This window comes from Bombus vancouverensis, chromosome 18, assembly GCF_051014615.1.
Source record: "Bombus vancouverensis nearcticus chromosome 18, iyBomVanc1_principal, whole genome shotgun sequence".
Taxonomy (NCBI): Eukaryota; Metazoa; Arthropoda; class Insecta; order Hymenoptera; family Apidae; genus Bombus; species Bombus vancouverensis.
In genome coordinates this window covers 2,702,538-2,721,727 of record NC_134928.1, presented here as the reverse complement: position 1 = coordinate 2,721,727, position 19,190 = coordinate 2,702,538, and the positions used below count along the sequence as shown (strand labels likewise).

The 19,190-nt window shown below is 47.0% G+C and overlaps 1 protein-coding gene across 4 annotated transcripts in view; it reads right to left on the bottom strand.

The window, feature by feature from the left end:
- The window catches only part of Antp (homeotic protein antennapedia), a 166,482-nt gene extending 147,987 nt beyond the window's left edge, over positions 1-18,495 (bottom strand). For 2 of the 4 annotated variants that reach the window (XM_076626293.1, XM_033342765.2), the window contains exon 1: positions 17,937-18,495. The gene's annotated coding sequence lies outside the window, so the exon portion shown is untranslated. Of the gene's footprint in view, positions 1-6,808; positions 6,989-17,936 lie in introns of those variants that run through there. The other 2 variants (XM_076626291.1, XM_076626294.1) reach the window with 1 other exon arrangement.
- Between the last annotated feature and the right edge of the window lie 695 nt (positions 18,496-19,190).

Here is a 19,190-nt window from a genome sequence, read left to right as displayed (position 1 = left end):
TTTACCGCGTCTCGTTACAACGGACCTCGCTGTAGATCGCTGTCTCGATGGAGAAATTAAAAAAAAAAAATTTTTATTTTTCGCGTACAATCATCACCAGTTACCAACCACCCTGTATATCAGTTTCTAGTATTTCCACCATTCTGACATTCTTTGAATAAACCGAGTAAACGTTAGGTATTCCATTATTTTCTGATAGCTATATGGTAGCGAAGAGAAGGCTAGCCGAGCGAATCGCGCGAGAGTCGGTGGCTCCTCGAAGGACAAGGAGGATGAAGTAATCCTCGTTATGGAACCGGTACGCGTGTGCTCCGCGGCTTCACATGCGCGCCATCGTCCACGTGAATGCTCCGGTGCGTAATTTCTAAATACGTTGTTCCATAAATGGGGAAAGGAGCGACAGCCGTGCGCCGCGATATTATCAAGTGATTGCAATTAAGCCAGATTAATTGATCGTGCGCGAGCTATCGATGTATAACGCCAGCTTGCGCCGAAACTAGTCGCTAAATAAAAATAAACTCGCGATTCTGGTTAGTCTAAAATGTCGTACGTGCGATGGCTAATAAATAGGATCCGGTCGCGATACCTGAATATAACTTTCCGCGAGGAAAATGCGTATTTCCTAAGCAAGGTTCGGCGAATTAGCAAATTTGTTGATACAGCAGCATATTTTATAGCGTCTGAGTCGACCAATATTCGTCTTCGCGTGTCCCAAGAATCGCGCTGATATATCGCGGCTTTTCGGAGCTCGACTGGCTGCGAACGAGCGCGCATCCGGTCGACTACGGAAGACGCAACGCGGTCATAAATAGCGTACCATATTTCCTGCCGTTGACAGAAAAAAGAGTACGACAAAGCGAGGCTCGGTGAAATTAGATAAAAATTAATTATAACCTGGAAGCTTTCCTACGAGAATTACGGATACCGCTATGCTCGGCAGAAGCTACACTTAAGAAGATGATTACAGCGAATGTACACTCCAAGCGACTACGGTCCTGACAAATACATTTATTGGCGTACAACGAGGCATTATTGTCAGAAGTGGTGAAAAGACAGCCGATCGATTAACAATTTATCGAATGATCGCGGAGGCGCAGCAACGCTTCAACGTTGGCACGCCAACGTCCCCATCGGTGCGGCGTAACGGGCGAAAATATTCGCCGGCTCATAGAAAGAGAAAGAGAGAGAGAGAGAGAGTAAGCGATCCCGTTACGCACGGTCGGTGCTCGGAGAGCTGGTGGAGCGCGTGAAAAAATCGTTCGCGGATGGAGCATTCGTATCCGGGATGTTGCCTTATCAGTCGGCGGCCTTAAGCCACGACTGCGTGAGATTCTCGCGAATGCGAAAAACGGCCAACGGCCGCGGTGTAAACGTTCCTCTCGAGGTAGCTTTCGCCTGCACCGCTCGCTCTCTTCGCCGACTCGTTCGCTTCCTCGCAGTATTCTCCACGGCGGCTATGGAAGGGAAGGCGTGACAAGACTGCAAAGTAAAAGGAACCAGGCATAGAGTCACCCGCGCAAGAGGGTGACATGCTGCCCAGCCGGTTACGGACCGAGCCCGCTCAGTCCCAACTGCGATCCACCGAGGCAGGTGAACATAACCTAACAGAAACCCGCCGGTCGGGCCCCGTCCGCTATAGTAACCGAGAGGCGGTTGCCTGTGTACGCTACACTTACGCGTTTACACGATACACGTGTGCCCTGCTCGCGAATAATCTCGCCGCTGATACACCGTTCCGCGCGGGATGCGGTTAATATTCGTCCCTCGCTCGCTCCGCGGACAGGTGGACGCGGCTCGAATGTACCTCGCCGTAGAGGCGTGCCGCGATACACATGTGAGACTCGATATCGCTTGTTTCTTCGTTATTGGAACTGCGATAGAGAGGAACGGCGCTGCTCATATGACAGGGTGTCAACTGGTTTGACGCAGTTTGATTGGTTGACGAGATAGCAGTTGGCTCGGTGGAGACGTCTTGTAAGTAGTAACTTTTTCCACCAACGAGATAAACAGATGGAGCCACGCGCAGTAGTTGTATTTATCTACAGGATCGTGTTACGAATCTCGAAGTTTTTGTGCCAATGGACGGTAGATATTTCTGTGTGACGTGGAATTTACGTTCCTGCACGGTTTCCTAAAATTAATCCAACAGAGGCTGGGTCGTCGTTGTCAACAGTATCGAATGTACTATTTTACAGAAATAAAATAAAGTAGACGATAACTGGATTTACTGTCAGGTTCATGCAATAACGCGTATCTGTAATTTGGAAGTTAATGGATGTGAAATATTTTCATGCTAGCCACTCTTGCCGCCTGAGAATTAAGCGCTTATGCTACTTTTCGGGTAATTGATAGTACAAGATTATAGTACGAGATGTTTATACGATGTGATGTAAAGTTTGCATACGTTTGAATGAGAAGCAAATTTCGTAATATTTTACCGAGTGTCAACATTGACGATAACAAGATGAAAAATGTTGCGAACGCTTGCTAAATTATCCCACCATTCCAATGGTACGTTTAATGGCGTACGGATAATTAACGCAATTCGAATGAGTCGCATATTTTAACTTTACCGTAACGCACGCATTGAATTACCTCAGCCATTATGAAACAATCAAACCCAACCCTGACGCACCTGATACTCTAGACAAATTGGCCTCTGCACCTTAATATCGTTGACAAAACGTTTGGCTGCCAGTTGCCGCTGCCAATTTCACCAGCGCTAACGTGCAAACGTCGGATATCGAATCAAGAGCATCAGCGCAGCGAATGATTCGAGACGAAACGGAACAGCTTCTGGCACGAATTCGTTGCAACTTTAATTAATCTTATTATCGATCCTTGTTATTAATCCATCTCTTCTTCATTCAGTAATTTGCTTGTCATTGAAGCAAGCTATCGCTGGACGCGTATAGTATAAACACTTAAACATTTCACTGACAGTATGCCTCGTAGATTAAAAGCATTAAAAAAAGGTAAAGGAAAGTGGACGAAATACCAGGTTGAAACCATAATTCGACGAGTATAATTAACCCCTTGTCGTATTTTAGCGAGTCAGTCTCGCGATGAAGATTTTGACCCAAACACGAATATCGCGAGCCTGACTCGCGACCAGATACTTGAGCCAAACGTAAACATAAGAAGCCGAGCTCGCGGACTGTTTTTTGCCCGTTACGACCCTGACTGAATGTTAGTTCTTGTTTACGAGCTTCAGTCCGGCCTGTTTCGTCGAAGTAAATGGCACGCGAAGGTGTTAAAGCGCAAACATGCTTTTGGATGTCCATTTTTGTAAAACGTTCTGTACATTATTAATGTCAATGAAAATGAACTATTACGTTTCGTTAATCGGACGCAGCTTGTAGTTAGTGTTACCTAATCTTTACCGATCGCTTGAAAAATTAGTATTATCGCCTTCTACGTAAAAGCAGCCGAGTGTGTTTACACTTTTGCTCGTCACGGTATGTTAGGTTTTAGAAGGAAACAATAGGAACATTTTCTGTTTTATATTCTTTCGATCCATTACCTTTTTTTATCCTACGATTTACACCGTGCGATCCATTTTGTATATTAATACGCGTAATAAAATATAATATGAAAATGTTCCGCATCTGTTTGTTTCTGAGACGAAAGAAACTTTCCAGACAAGCTAATATACGATATTCAGGGTGGTTGGTAACTGGCGGTACAAGCGGAAAGGGGGTGATTCTAGTCGAAAATATAGAATAAAAATTTTTTTTTAATTTTTTAATCTTTCCATCGAGACGTTATAACGAGACTTGATAAAGTGCAGGCGTACCGAGCGATAATTCAAAGTCGATTTTCTCGAAGACAAAGCCTCGAACGAAAAATTCTTATTCTATATTTTCGACTTCTTTTTTCGCCTAGAACCACCCCCTTTCCGCTTGTACCACCACTTACCAACCACCCTATATAATATCATAGTATAATAACACTCACTTGAACGGGAGACGTAAATTAAAAATCATGAAATTATGGGCAATATCTTCATAACGATAATGTTGCATTACACAGGCAGATAGAGTAAACGTTGGTAATAAATCGTCGTAGAAATATGTGACATTAAAAGAATTATATCTATCCGCAGTAATTACGCGTTTAACAACGATTGATAACGTCTTTGCGAAGTAACATCCGTTTTCGATTCACTTCCATTTTTTATTTACCATCACTGCCGGATTATCCAAATTAAAAAGTAAAATGAGTATTTCACATTCCCACTCTTTCCTATATTACGTAAGAATTATTTGTAAGTATGCAGCGGTGTGAACGTGTTAAAACGCATCATGAATCACGGGCTAGTCATTAAGTGTTCTGTGAGGTAATCTGCGCGTAAACGCGGCACGCGCGACACCGTCTTATGGGATTTTAATCGGCCAAGCCGGTCGAACGTTGTTCTCCCATCGCTGGAAATCCAGCAACGAATCGGCGAACGATGCACGGTCGACGTTCCACTCTCGCGACCTAGAAAATCCCTTTAGCTGGAACAAGCGCTCAGAGTTTCGTCATCCATTCTGATTTATGCCGGCTGGATTCTCATGATCCCCGTGTCCCGATTGGGTACAGAACGACCGCGATAGGCCAATGTGTCGGCAGATTAGCGCGGAGATCCTGCATCGCCGCGAATACACGCGAATTTCTGCGTCGCGTGTGTAGCATCCCGGATGTTCGGCGACCGCGTTTCTTCCCCCACGAAAGGATCGATCGTAGGTTTCGTAAAATAGGAAAATGTGGTTGATATCAAAGTATTAGGACACGTGCTAGTTTCGTAGGAAAAGTAACGAGCCAAATTAACGAGAATAACGTGGAAGATCGCGGTCCAATGTAAATATGTACGTAACGAAGCTTTGTGTTTGCAAGAGTTGCACTAACAACTGTGTCTTGGTCTCACAGTTTTCTGATAGTACGTGAATCAGATTGAGGAAAACTGACGCAAATTTCCTATGGAACTCTGGCAAGTCTATTTAAATCTGTTACCACTTCGGTTTCTTTTTTCACTGGTGGACGATACGATTGAAAGTTCATTGGAAGGTCATGAAAATGGAGGCTCAAGGATGTGATGGAAGCTAAAAGTACATAGGTGCAACGGTGCAGCATTGCGTTGCTGGAATACGAACGTCCCTTCTTGATGAATTAGACACAGCATCAAGCGTGTAACTACGAATAGCACTAGCACGCGTTACGCACGTTTAATTGCCTCGATTTGTACGTGTTGCGTACACTGGAATTCAGCTCGATGCACGAGCTTCTTCGAGCTCTGGCTACGTTCTGGTTGCGTTGTTATCGCGTAACGAGGACAAGGATAATCAAGCTGCAGGCAAAGGTGTCCTGCTCGTAGCTTGACCCTGTTTCTATCGACAAAACTGCACGGCTTACAGCCTAAATGCTCTATCTTGTACGTAAAAATGGATTTCGTACTGTTACGTTTGTCATTGTCATCGTACATTCGAGTTGGAATCTCGTAGGAAATATTGCGCGCAGGCAAAGAGAAAATTAGTAAGGCGATAAGGCGACGAATGAATATTAAATTCCGGCAAAAGGCACGCGAAACGTTAATGCAAGAAGCAGCGGCAGTGAGTTATACCAGTGGTGGACAGAGCACGCTGCATTATGGTTCGTGGAGCGTAAAAATCCTGCGCATCTTAAAACACTGGCACGTATAATTAAATTAAGTAGATGATAACTCATCCTCTGCGCGACGTCGCGTCGCGCTTCGTCCGCTAATCCTCTTTAAGATGATCGCGTGACTGTTACCACGGCTGGCGCGTAACGGTCAACATTTCATTAATCTTTTCGCGTACGTAATCCTCCATTCGCTCACGTTTCTTCCGATCATCGGTTCCTACTCTCGTTCCAACATACACACGGTATATTCTTAGTACGCAGCTAGGATCGAACCAGGGAACAGCTTTCGCGTTCGTCCGAAGAAGATTGGCGGGTCAAAAAGAGAACGCTTTTTATCGATAAAAATGGCTCGCTTTGTTCGGTCGTTAAGGGGCGACAAAAAATGCGCGGAGAAAAAAATTCGTAAACGGAACTCTCGGCCAGAGTAGCCCAGAGTGCAGAAAGGTGGATATATAGGGAGCAGGTTCTCACGCGAGGCGAAACAGACAAACGGAGAGGGGAAGATGGCGGCCGCCAAAGTCGCGAACCGGTTGGTCTGTCTCTCTAGATTCTCCTAAGCTCGCGCGCTGTTCCAGTACCCGCGAACCCAACTTCGATCGGATAGTTACGGTACCACGTTTCACTGACCGCGCTCTCGCCATCCTATAATTTTCCACTTAGACCTGGAACGCAGCAACGACCAAAGAGAAAAGAAGTAAGTAAGCGACTCATCAGCTTCGATTCTTCGACCAACGCGCTCGACTACAGTTTTCCAGGCGATATTCGATGGACGCGACGCGTGGAAATTTCCCTCGTTCTTTTTCTCCTCGTGGTCGTCGATCCACTTGGAAAGTAGACTTTATCGCGAAACGGATACCACGAGGACACGGTCGTACGCTACGGCCGTTTAGATTTTACCGGATTCTCGGCCGATTCTAGCGCACCAGTTGGCCTGGCGTACGCTTCCAGCCGGGTTCTTAATCCCAGAAATACCCGTGCACCGATGGTAGCCAAAGCCCGGCGGCGCAAAAGCTTTGAGAGACTATTGCAAGAACGAAAGTGCACGGGGTATAAGCACCGGACAACGAGGGAAGAAGAGAGGTCGAGTAAGATGAGAGCCGAAGGAGAGAGAGAGAGAGAGAGAGAGAGAGAGAGAGATCAGTCTGTAAGCTCTCGGGATACTTACAGCGTTGCAGTAGTGGTCCCATTGTGCCGCAACGACACAAGTCCCCTCTCTGCTTTCCGGCAAACTCTCCGCTGTTCCCCTCGTCGGTCTCGACGAGCTGACACACTGCTGCTCACACGTACACAGATACGGCGAGCAGCGCCATCAGGAAACACCAGCGTGGCCACGTTCCACTGTGGGCCAACCGCGACCACAGAGACGCAGAAGGACAAACAAAGAGAGAGAGAGAGAGAGAGAGAAAGAACAGAGAAAGAGAAAGAAGCACGGTCGCGAACGCGAAACGTTTTCGATTCTCGAAGATTTCAGCCAGTGATCCGCGCGCGAAACCAAAGGATAACGCATTGGCGTTTAGACAAACGCCGGAGACCGTCTATGGTGATCGAGGCAGACCCGAGGCCAAGAGCCTTGTAGAGCGGCCATAATGCACTGCTGCGGCACAGAAAGGAATAGGTCAGCACGAGACTTCAACCGGTGACCACTCCCCCTTGGTACCCCTCGCTCATCCATCCTACGATCACGCTCACTTTACACCTACACCCGACTCTCCCTACCTATCCCTACCTACTCCTTTCGTTCACCTGCACCACGACCAGGCCCTTTTGTCATTTATCCCGTTACGCGCTCTTCTTATCAATTTCTTCCAACGAGGACCAAGGATCTCTCGCTTGCTTGCGGGCAACCCGTTTGAGATTTCAAGTGATTTAGAATGATGCGTTTGAGTTATATGCGAGTGCAAAGACAAGATGTTGAAACATTCTTGTGGTGTAAAGTAATCGGTGTAAAGTACTCCTTGTTTGAACAGGTTTTCTTATACTCTGTCCGGTTTGAATTAATTGTTTTAGTCAAGAAAAGTATCGAAATTGCTGGTTTAGATTCCGGTACATTTTGACGGTTGTCGATCACAAAGTCGATGCTGTTTCAAGCAACAGAGGGTTGTTTGCTGTCAAAAATCGTTCGCGCAAACGTGTTTATATTCAAATGAAGAGAATGTAGAAGCAGATGGAATTCCTTATGTACCATTTTACTGCAGAAGCAAAGTTTGCTGTAGAGAGTGTAAAATACTCCTTGTTTGAACAATTTTCCTTATACTCTATCCGTTTGAATTAATTGTTTTAGTCAAGAAAAATTAGTCGTTTAGATTGCAGTGAACTTTGACGGTTGTCGATCACAAAGTCGATGCTGTTTCAAGCAACAGAGGGTTGTTTGCTGTCAAAAATCGTTCGCGCAAACGTGTTTATATTTAAATGAAGAGAATGTAGAAATAGATGGAATTCCTTATACTCCCTTTTACTGCAGAAGCAAAGTTTGCTGTAGAGAGTACCTAGCGACGCAGCATTTAAATAGAAAGGTAAGATAAAAACGTCGGTACAGGTAGGCGCAACGACGTGTCGTATCGCACTTTGCAGTCTTTCAGCTTACGACATACGCGAGCGCATTTCAGAAATGCAAAAAATACGTGCGCTGAGTACAAGCCGCGTACCAACGTTACACGCGATTAAGAGGCGAGTTACATATTCAATTTTCAATTCAAATTCAAGGTTTCAATAACGAGGCACTCGTGCGCGCAGCAGCGTACTTTGCACAACGGCGAACGAGGAAAAGAAAAAAAAAAAAAAAAAAGGAGGAAAACTTAGACGAGCTTCGCACAGGATGATACGAAAGAAATAGAACGATCACTCGATTGTTCTCAGAGGTCAGAGATAACAGCGTGGTGGCTCGCCTCGGTATCAATGGCGGCTGCGAACGCTTACAAAACGACATTCCTACACGAGCCCGAGCAATGCCGCGGGATGTGAACCGATAAAATCTCTAGAATTTACGGTAAATCGTACTTAACAACGGGAACACCTCATAAGACGTAGTACACAGTCCGGTTGCGATTCCGTTACGCGTTTTGATTCAATGCGTTTCACGAAACCGCCTATTTGGAAACATATTCCCTCGATATTTCTCGTGAACGAACGTGCAAGAAACAGGCAGCAGGCAAATAGTGTATCGAGACGGTTTTATTGCATAATCGGGAATATAAATCGCTTTCGGTGAAACTCGAGCTTCGGTTCACAGGACGTCCGAAGAAAGAAAGAAGAGAAAGAGAGATAACGCTGGAAGATCGTGTTCGCTGGTGGTAAACGAGCACGCAACATATTGGACGCCTGGTCTCGGCCTAGAGACGACTTGAAATCGGTTAAAAGGAGGCATTGTTGTTAGACAGACGACTAGACACAGGCGAGGTACGGGGGCAAAGACCAAGGGGAACGAGACGTCGCGACTCGTGGAAACGTTTAATTAATTTCGAAGACAATCGGCGCTCCTCAAAAGTCGGACAACTTAACTCCGCCGCGGCAACAGCTGTGTCGTAAGCATATGCGTGCGGCGAAAGAACAACGAGCAGAAGGAAGAACATCAGAACCAGTTTCATCTCTTAAACGCTTAATTAAGCAGGCTCTCTCGGTAGAGGGTGAAACGAGGATACGTAAATCCGAGTGACGCGACCAAACCAACGAGAGGAAGATTCCCTCGGCTGTGTGGCAGCGAGCAAAAGATATCGATATCCGTGCACACATGTATATTCATGTTTGTGTAGGTGTAGCCCCCGTAGCTACCGCCACGTCCGATACCTTTCTTTACAGTCTGCATATTTCGATTTATCATTAACAGCTCTATCGCATGCATGGTCCTCGAACCAGTTTCTCGTTTTATCATGGTCAACTTCGCGGTTACTACGTAACCGGGTAGCGGAGTAATGATCGTAAGGGGCTATATACAGTGTATACGGAGCGGCCGAGAATTACTCACTCGCAACGGTAACGAGGTCCCGTGCTCGCCAAACGTTAAATCAAACATTTCTAAGAGTTAGATGTTCGCCACTTTGACGGTATTCGCCGATGCGTTTAATCGTTGAATTAAAGATAAGATAAACAACATCGAAGCAACATCTTTATTCCTTCACCATTAAATCGTCTATTCTTCGCAGTTATTTCAAATCAAATCGCGAACAATTAGACGAGCTTGTTAGGCGCGATAATAATCCTTCCTACAAAATGCTAATCGCTCGAATACAATAAATTTCATTTCTGTATTATACGTTCTTGTGGAATAGATTTAACGTTACTTTCCATCGTTTCTAGGCCTCTTGAAAAATAACCCGCGAGCTAACGTTTACACGACACACCCTGTACATACGGAATATAATGCACGGAATGGGAATACCATAATTAGAACCGGGTTAAGCGAAAGCTAACCGCTATCCTCCTTATCGGAGGCTCCCTCATCGCGCGCGCACGGATAAGCTGTTCCAGGGGATTCCCATAAACAGTAACACCTGCCAAGCACATAGGAAACGTTCCGATGTACGCGTCGTACATGCAACTGCGAGCTCGAAGGCGTAAACGTTACTTTTATTTCTTATAAGTTCATTTCTTCGCGACCTTCCTTTTCTTCTATCCGGTTCGCATAATTTCTCCCTATCCTAATGGAGAAAACTGTTGGCTGGTTAGCGTACAACCGTACGCAAGATCGCGCAGTTTAGCGATCATTATCGGCTTTTATGACTCAATGAACGTCGAATACGAAGTGGCCGTTCGAAACCGGCCATTAGTCGTTTGTTACGGCAACGTTGGAGGAAAAAGAAGCCGACAAAAAGCGAGTATCCCCGGTTGTTTCTTTTACGTCGAACCGACTTCGCAGTGGTACTCGATCGAACGTAAGCAAAAACGACTCGATGGATATTTAGAAAATTTGCCAAAGTTTCGCTAAATTATCGTTTAGCGATTCCCGTAACTCGTTCGCCGGAAGTACAACTCTGCGCGCGCTAATAATCAACAAGGTCGTTCGACCAAATAGTAAACGCGCTGCAGAAGGAAATGTCGCAGGTTTTTCTCGACCGTTCGGTAAAAATGGATGCTACGCATGGACAGACCGTTAAACGAAACGGAGAAAATGTTTAATGCGCGTCCTTGTGCGAACGTCGTGAACCGAACGAACTCGCGAATAATTATTCGAGTGAATCGAGGCACACAGGTGTTTCAGGCCTCTCATGTTAATCAGATGTCGCGGGTACGGCATCGTGTGGCGCGTTACGAACGTATGCAAACCGCATTTCCACGGCAGCGCGCGCTCCAGCGCGTTCCAGCCTGAAGAAAAATTCCCCAATGCGTCAGCCACGCACTTCTTTTCCATTCCAGGGCTCTGGCCGATGCGTGGATGCTATCAATGGAACAATTATAATTAGAGGCAGCGTTCCGTTGCGCAATTCTCTGACTTTTAAAACGGCCGACGATCGAGGAACCCGTTCCACCGAGTGTCTAATCGGGGGCGATCTCCGCGCCACTGCACCTTCTACGCCTGCTAACGAACTACTAATTATTAATGTCCAACAAATTGTTTCGTCTAGATCTCGGCAATTTATCGCGTATTCGACGGAGATTTAATTGCCCGCGTTTAATTGTTCGCAATCGTATCGAACTCGTTGCCTTCGTTGATATGTGAAATTGCAGCAAGCATTGACGCCGAAAAACCTTCTACTTCTTTTTTCTCTTTTCTTCTTTTTTTTTTTATCAGCGAATATTCATTAATTACCGTAACGGTATAAGTCTGTTAATCAGTCACACTCTGTTTGCCGCCATATCAATTCTTACGGACGCAACGATATTCCAGTTTAGAAAACAGATGGTAGAATTACATAAGACGTTGTTACTAGGACCGGAAGATTTTTATTCAGGAACCTTGGTTCTCGTACCTTTCTCTTTTTCTTTCTTTCACCTTTCTCACACTTGTTACTCTACCACGGTTCTCCATAAAGGCGACACTATCTCGTAGAGAGATTTTTCGAAAGCCGTGAAAAGTAGCGGGCATCGTGCGCGCAAAGAAATGGTGTAGCAAGGATCAAGCGTTAAAGCAAGTCATACGGCGAGACCGGCTATTAAGAATCTTCGTGTAGCTAAGAATCGTCGCCGACACCTTCGGTATATTCCGCGGTGTACGATGTAATCTCTGTGTGCCATCGCGACAACCCAGCTTAAACTAGGCACCGTGTAGTCCCGATGTCCGGTGCCTCGTACGATGTTCCCTCTCCCGTTCTCCTTCCCTCGAGTTTTCGCTCGCTTAAAGCGAGTGACATCATCAACCACCTATGTCCACCTCGCACCCATCCGGCAGTCCGGGCACGTACACTTTCGGATAAAAGGAGCATTAAAACAAAAATATTGTCCGTCTGGAGTTGAACTTATAAATCAACGACGGCAACAACGGAATCGCCGGTTCTTCGTTGTTGCCCGTCCATTATCGTCCCGCTGTTCTTCTGGCCGTCTCCTCCCCGGACGGCCGACGGACTTTTCATATCCAACCTGCCCATTTAACGTTGAATTTATAAATAATGGCTAACGAACGGCCGGAGCGATCGTTGTCATAATTCAACTTACAAATGAGAGAGGTTTCTTCGTGTCTTATCCGTTCCAAGTCGAATTCATTAATCGATCATGGTCTCGCGATACCCTGCGCTCTTCCCTCTTCCTCCGTCTCTCGTTTCAGCTTACCCTGTCGCGGTTCCTCTCTTTCGCCCCCTTCCACCCTCCACCATGTTCTTTCCGTCGTTCGTTTTGCTCCTTCTGTCGTCTGTATTCTTTCCGACTGCAACGACTTCGTAAATCATCGACGCGAGACATACTTAATCGTTTTAGCGTAAATGTCGTCCGTTTCGATGGGCCGCCGTGATTTATGATTTACGACAAACTGCACTGGTGCTATGCTTCCGCCGTCGTCCGGCTTTTTCCAGATAATCCTCCCCTGGCTAATGCAACCGTCGAATTATCAGTTTCGCCCGATTGAAGATCAAATATCCACGTATTTCCGATGTTTCTGCTTGACGACTCTCTCGATGGAATGCGTATCTCGTATACCACGAAACGCGACGAGTGGTCGCGTCAGTCCGTTGCAAAAGATTCCGCAAGCAGCGATATCATGTTGGAATTCTCGTATTTCACAACAGTCAAAATCGTGACCGTAGAGATATACGCGAGTGTCCTGGGAACGAGCAGGCATCGAGGCAAACAGCACGCTTGTGGAAACGACAGAGCAGTGACCTTCGGCCGCAAAAAGGTCGAAGTCGTTGTACCGTTACTAGACATCCTCCGTAACTACCTAGTTTTAGGCATTTTGACTTGTTTTTTCGTTACGACCGCTCAAATTTATGGATACGGCCGTGGCTAGCTTCGTTTTTCAGTGTTAGCTTAGCCAGGTAGAAGTCGAAGGTACGTACAGGTGATGCAATTGCGCTTGACCTTGCTCTAAAAACATTTTCACACCCTCGGGTCCGGCTCCCGTTGTGGCCTACCCTTGTGCGCCTATCTCCTCCTGAAAGCGACTCGCGCGTTTCCTCCAGGCCGCAAAACAATCCCATTGTACTTTCAAACGAGCCGATTTAAATATTTTTTGCTACGGTTAAGGTCACTCTCATAGGCGACGCTTCGGCTTTTAACCTGATCCGTGAAGAATGTACCGAAAGGAATTTCAAAGTGTAACGGAACACAATGTCCGGCGATGTTTCGGCATTAAAAGTGGACCGGCAAACCACGACCCGATTCGCCACTCGTGTTTTTCCTACCTCGACGCGTTCATTCGGATTTACGTCTTCTAATTCGCGATTTATTCGCCTGAATGTTGCATGACAGGGCGAAATTGCGGAACATTCGCGATCGGCAACACGGTGTTCTCAATTATGAAGCGCACGCCTGCGCGCCGCTCCGCTCGATCAGGGTAGCATTGGCGCGAACATTCGCATCGTTTTGCGAAGATTCAAGGACGAAATCGCAGGAAACGAAATCGCGATCGGAAGGAATAATTGCAGGCGTAATTGCAACGATTCACGGGGATTATTCTGCATGCACGAACGGAAGAGGAGGTGTCCAATATATTAGCAATTTCGAGCGTGCCGGATCGAGAAGCCGATCGAATGAATTAATTTGCGCGGAGGATCGGCAACAATTTGCTCGTAACCGAGAGAAAAATATCATGGCAGGGATACCGGTTCGGCCGAGGAGTTGAAAACTGCTTCGGAAATTAATAGTCGGCCATTAATTCAAAATACCTACTCCACGTGTGATACATTTGCTGTTTAACTACCCGATCATTAATTTACTTACTTTATGTAACGCGCTTGGCGAGGCTGACGCGCGACGGGCATATTTCTTACGCGAAATTATATCAACTGGTAAAGAGACTGGAAACAGCTTGTCACCCAACTATTCCGCGTTACATACACTCATCGGCACCTCCGACAAAATATTCAAAAGTGCGTTTAGCGAGCGTGATAAATTCGCGATATCGTCCCCCGTCACGCCAGGAATGTTGTTTCTGCTTCTGTGCGCTAATTTCGAAACTCTCGCGGGCTAACGTTTACGGTACGTTTTGACGTCCCGAGCGATCTGCCATCGAGGAACGATCCGACGGCAGCCATAACGTCAAGCGCGTTCGGTTTCAGCTTCCCACCGCTACGGCTCTGCGTTAAAATTGTTCTAAAACGCGTCTATGCCTTCGAGCTTGCACGAAAAACATTTCTCGGGTGCTGAGGAACGCGCGTTTACGAATTGACAGAGAAATTGCGGAGATCTCGATGATTTTCGAACAGAATTTCCCGATGGAAGATCGTATCTGTTCTCTACTCGACACGGAAACGATGGTTTCCAAATCACGGCGTTCAATCGTGCATGATTTCTCAGGATGACAAGCTACGATGCGAGAAATTGAATTTACGAATCGCGGGTAACCGGATCATTACTTGAACCGATAATTAAGAGCACGTGCAAGTAGCGCCATTTGGTATGCTCTGTGTGATATAGCGTATCCGCGTTTGAATTATTGAATTCAATAGAAATACGCGAGTTCTCCGCGCTCAACTGGAAGATTGGACGAATTTATACGAGCAATGCGCCCGGCTACCCCTTCCCCGCCCATTTAAAAATACTATCTAGGCGGCCATTTATCAGGCTTAACTGTGTCTTGAAACCGTTACTTTTTATTGAATAACGTATAACACCTGCGAAAACACTTAATTCACGTTCAGCGATATATAACGTGGCCGGTCGCGGTATTAAATTCGCGGAAATTTAGGAAGATAGGTTTGCGGTTGGAAGCAAAAAGACATGCGAGTCGCATAACCTGGATGATTGCAGTTAAAAAGACCGAAACGGCCCCGGTGCCCGCCGAATCAACGGGGAATTTTTTTGCAAAATAACAACACACCTAAATGCGTCATTATATTACCCGATAAAGAACCGTAAATCGTCTATACCTATCTTACAATCCACTAATAGACAGAACGCTGCAGGAGTAGACTGACTTGGAACTAAATGACAGTGAACAAGCGACAGAGAAAAATTTCGTTGCGTTAAAAGTGTCTCTATCTTTTACAGACACGTCTTCTACAACGATGCATCTTTATACAAACATGAAACCTAATCTGTCGAACGTTGTGATCCTTATTTTGATAGAACAAAATGGATCATACGTAATTGAAGAAAATAATAGAAAACGGAAAATGTGCATGCATTGTTTCCTTAAAAAAAGGAAAGGATCTTTTCGGACCACCTAATACATTTTCCAAACGATAAAATCGGCGATACAGCGAGGAGTATGCAAACGCAGACGACTTTCGCTGGGGCATAAAATAATCTTTGCTACCTTTGGCGTACTCTCTCTTGGCCAAAGTTGATCCAGAAGGTCGCGCAGCTCTTCATCATCTGCGGTTGGATTTGTTAAGTTTCGGGCATCGGTTATCTCGCAGCCGCGGGCACACGGCCGACTGCGAGGGTTGCGACTGCCAACAGGGTAGAAAAGAAGCAGAGCAAAGGAGAGAAAAGACGCGCACGTGCGTGTGCTTCTCCGTATCTGAGCGAGTCACAGGATAAAACGGGGACGATCTTGAACGCAAATGGAAGTTGAAGTATGAGACGAGGGTTGAAAGAGGGGGTTGTTGAGAAAGGGAGGAAGCCGAATGTAGGCAAGGTGTCGTGGAAGAGTCGGAATAGGGTTGGAGGCGGAAGGTAGACGAGGAGGCAAGAGGGCAAGAGGCATCGGGTGACGTCGCGACGCCCCGGGCTCTCCGAGCAAGTTCTCGAAAGTGTCGGCTAAACTGATATGAGAAATGGTCGCTTCGTGCTGCCCGTAGGGGATGAAGGAGCCCAGCTCCACCTATACGTTACACAGTTAGGAAACGTTCAGCCACCTCGTGTGTTTCCAACCCCCGTTTGCCCGATACGATATTCGCGGCAATACAGGTCGACCGACCGTGTTACCATCTTACGCCTCCGCGAACCCGTGGATTTATTGCCAGATTTAGCCTACGATATCGTTCGAGATTCTTGAAAGAAGCTCGACACAAAGCAACGTTGTATCGTTTAATTGCGTAGGTGTGTTTGAATGTAGACGAAACGTCCAATTGTAGCAACAGCTTATTCCAAATAGAAACGACGTGTTTCGTAAGAGGATCGTCGAATCGTACCGTTGGGACGTGTCTCCGTCGTAGGGGGACAAAAAAGCATAGCGTTGTCACTTTGACAAACTAATTATACCCGTGTGTTACAGGGGTTGCAAGTGTTGCAATAATCTCGCGCGGTTGCAACCAGCTAGTATGTATTTTAACAGGGCCGGCGAATTAATTCGAAACTGTAGTTTAATCCAGTTTCAAGCGTTGTACGAGTTACGCTGCTTGTATGTGGCGAAACGCCATGTCATCATTTTTCTCCGAGCAATTCCGCATTGGGAAACTTCGAAGAAAATACTACAAAGTCACAGGTATTACCGACGTCTTGTCTGCAAATTTTCGATTGCGGTAAATTCCTGGACAACGTTGGTAGGCCAACTTTTTCACCGCGCAATCGGGTCGAACGACAATAACAAGAATAATCCTCGTTCCACCCCTAAGTGAAGATGCATGGTATCAGAGAAGGCGTTTCGAGGTGTTCGAGCGGGAAGAAGAGGACGAAGAAGAAACTCGAAAGAAGGGGTGCTGGAGGGGGCAAAGGAACGCTTATCACTGGCTGCAGCCGCACCGACCGTCGGATCCTTATTTATGGTCCCCGTCAGGCGTCGGTGCGGTACACACCACCTATTTTACCCCCGGGCCTTGCGATACCAAACTCACTTTATTTTCGGCCAGTTTTCCCCCTTTTTCCGTGGGAAACTCGAACTTAAACGTGATCGATCGGAACAATCGGGATAACGCGGGATAAATGATAGAAATTGTAGTGATATTATCATCTAACTAGCCCAGCTGCGAGTTTGAGGAACTGTGAATCGTTCGAAGAATAAGATACTGTATCTAACGACGTTGAAAATATACGAGGTACTTTTCGAGTAATGTTAGAAGGCAAGATGAAACGCGTCGAATCGCCAGCTTAAGAGCAAAAGTAACTATTAGGTTCAAATAGACGATTATTTATCATTTGGCACTAGTCCTGTCGGTGAATTTCTCGGTGGACAGACGGGCGGCGACGTTTTATCGCTAGACGTTATTATGCCGAGCCTCGATGCATTACAAGCGTATCACGTCCACTCAGTTATAGTTCTTCATTAACGCCGGTCGTAAAACACCCGTTTGACAGAACGAGATACAAGGAAAATTGATGCACGCTCCCCCGACCGAGATTAATTCCGTAATTGATATCTATACACTGTACGTGCAAGCGTACGTAGCCGGGGAAAAAGAAATATCGTTGCGTTTATCTGGAATCGCGGGGGTCGTTTCATGGCATACGTTCACGCGAACCACGTGCACGCATTTATTCTTTCTCGCGGCGGGCGTCGCGATCGCGAAATCGAACATATTCTCCGGAACGTATTATAGTTTCGAGTATCGCGCTAGTTTACATCGACGTCAGAAATCGGTGAGCTACGCTAAGAATTAATATTCTTTGCCACGATAACCTCAATCACCCGAGCATGTGCACTGAGCCTACATTTTGGCGGGAGAGACATTGTCGCGATGTCATCGAAAATTGTTTGATCGAATAGGTTAGGAGAGTGGTTTGGCCGCGTGTACGAAACGTCTACCTACGTTCGCGTTGCAACATCGCACAGTTTTTCGAAATAGAGGCGTACACTCGTCGAAGAAATAAGGTGAACGACGACTTACCCTGTAGCGGCTGGCCGGAAGACTCAACGAAAGCAGAGGATCGTTTGCGGAAGGATAGGTCGCGCTCGTTTCTTGTTCATGATAGCGATCGTTCAGACCGGAATCGGTTGTTGCATCCGGATGTTCCGTGTCGGCTGACTGGTGGTCCAAAAGGTGTCCGCGTCGGCAGGATGGTAGAGGTTATCTCGCCGGTTGATGGTGCGTAGACTCGAGATCTCAGGGAAGATCGTTCCGCGCTGGAACGATTTCCCAGCTGACGATACGTGATTCCGGTTGGTTGTGGCGCGTCGCGTCGCGTCGCGGATCCCCGTCTGTATGTTAGCTGGTCGCGCGAAATAAAAAGGAGAGCAGGCACGATCGAGGACCCGGAACGAGGGTGAACGAGAAGTCGGTGGTTTTGTCTGGAACGGAACGATACGAAACGGAACGGATTAGAGCCACGTGAAGTCGAAGGCTCTGATCCACCTCCTCGCGTGTTTCGCGGAAGGCTCGCTTCGACGTCGGACGCTCGCTCGGGTGACGCTCTCTCGCGGGCCAAAGCAAACTTGTCGGATGGCAATACGTGAGTTAAATGTTCACCGCGGATGGTTTACGGCCCGATAGTCCCCACCTCGTACCGCCACGCGGCGCTGCCTTCGTTCTCTCTCTCTGTTCGTGGCTCTGCCTCGCTCCTTCGCCTTTCCGTCTCCCTCTAACCGCCTAGAAATCCCTGCCTCTCTCTCTCTCGCCCTGCCACGCGTTCTCGCTTTCCTCCTCGCCCGGCATTTTCTCGTCCGCTCTCTCCGTCGGTTTCACGGCCCCTCGAACGCTCCTCTTGCCTCGTGCCTCGTCCCGGCTGTCCTGCGGCCAGTGCAAAGGCGGGGAATCCGGACCGAGGGAGCGAGAGAGAATTAGCGACAGAGAGAAAACTGACTGTGAACGGAGACCAAGCGATATAGAGGACGCGCGATCAAGACGGAGACAAACGGTCCCCTAACACATGCCCGCCCGCACACAGATGAGACGGGGATTTATATGCAAGGGCGTTGTTAATGGCGGGAGGGGGCACGACGTAGGGTATAGGCCTGCCGTCTCTCTCTCTTTCTGTTTCCATCTTCTCTAACCTCGTTCCTCTTCCCGGTCACCATCAGTCTCTTCCTCGTCGTTCTCGATCTATCCTTATTTACGAGAATCGTTCGTCGTCTTCTTTCCACGAAGTAATCGTACTCGCGTGCTCTAAGGACAGCTTCGATGTCTCTGTCTTCTCTCCCTCTC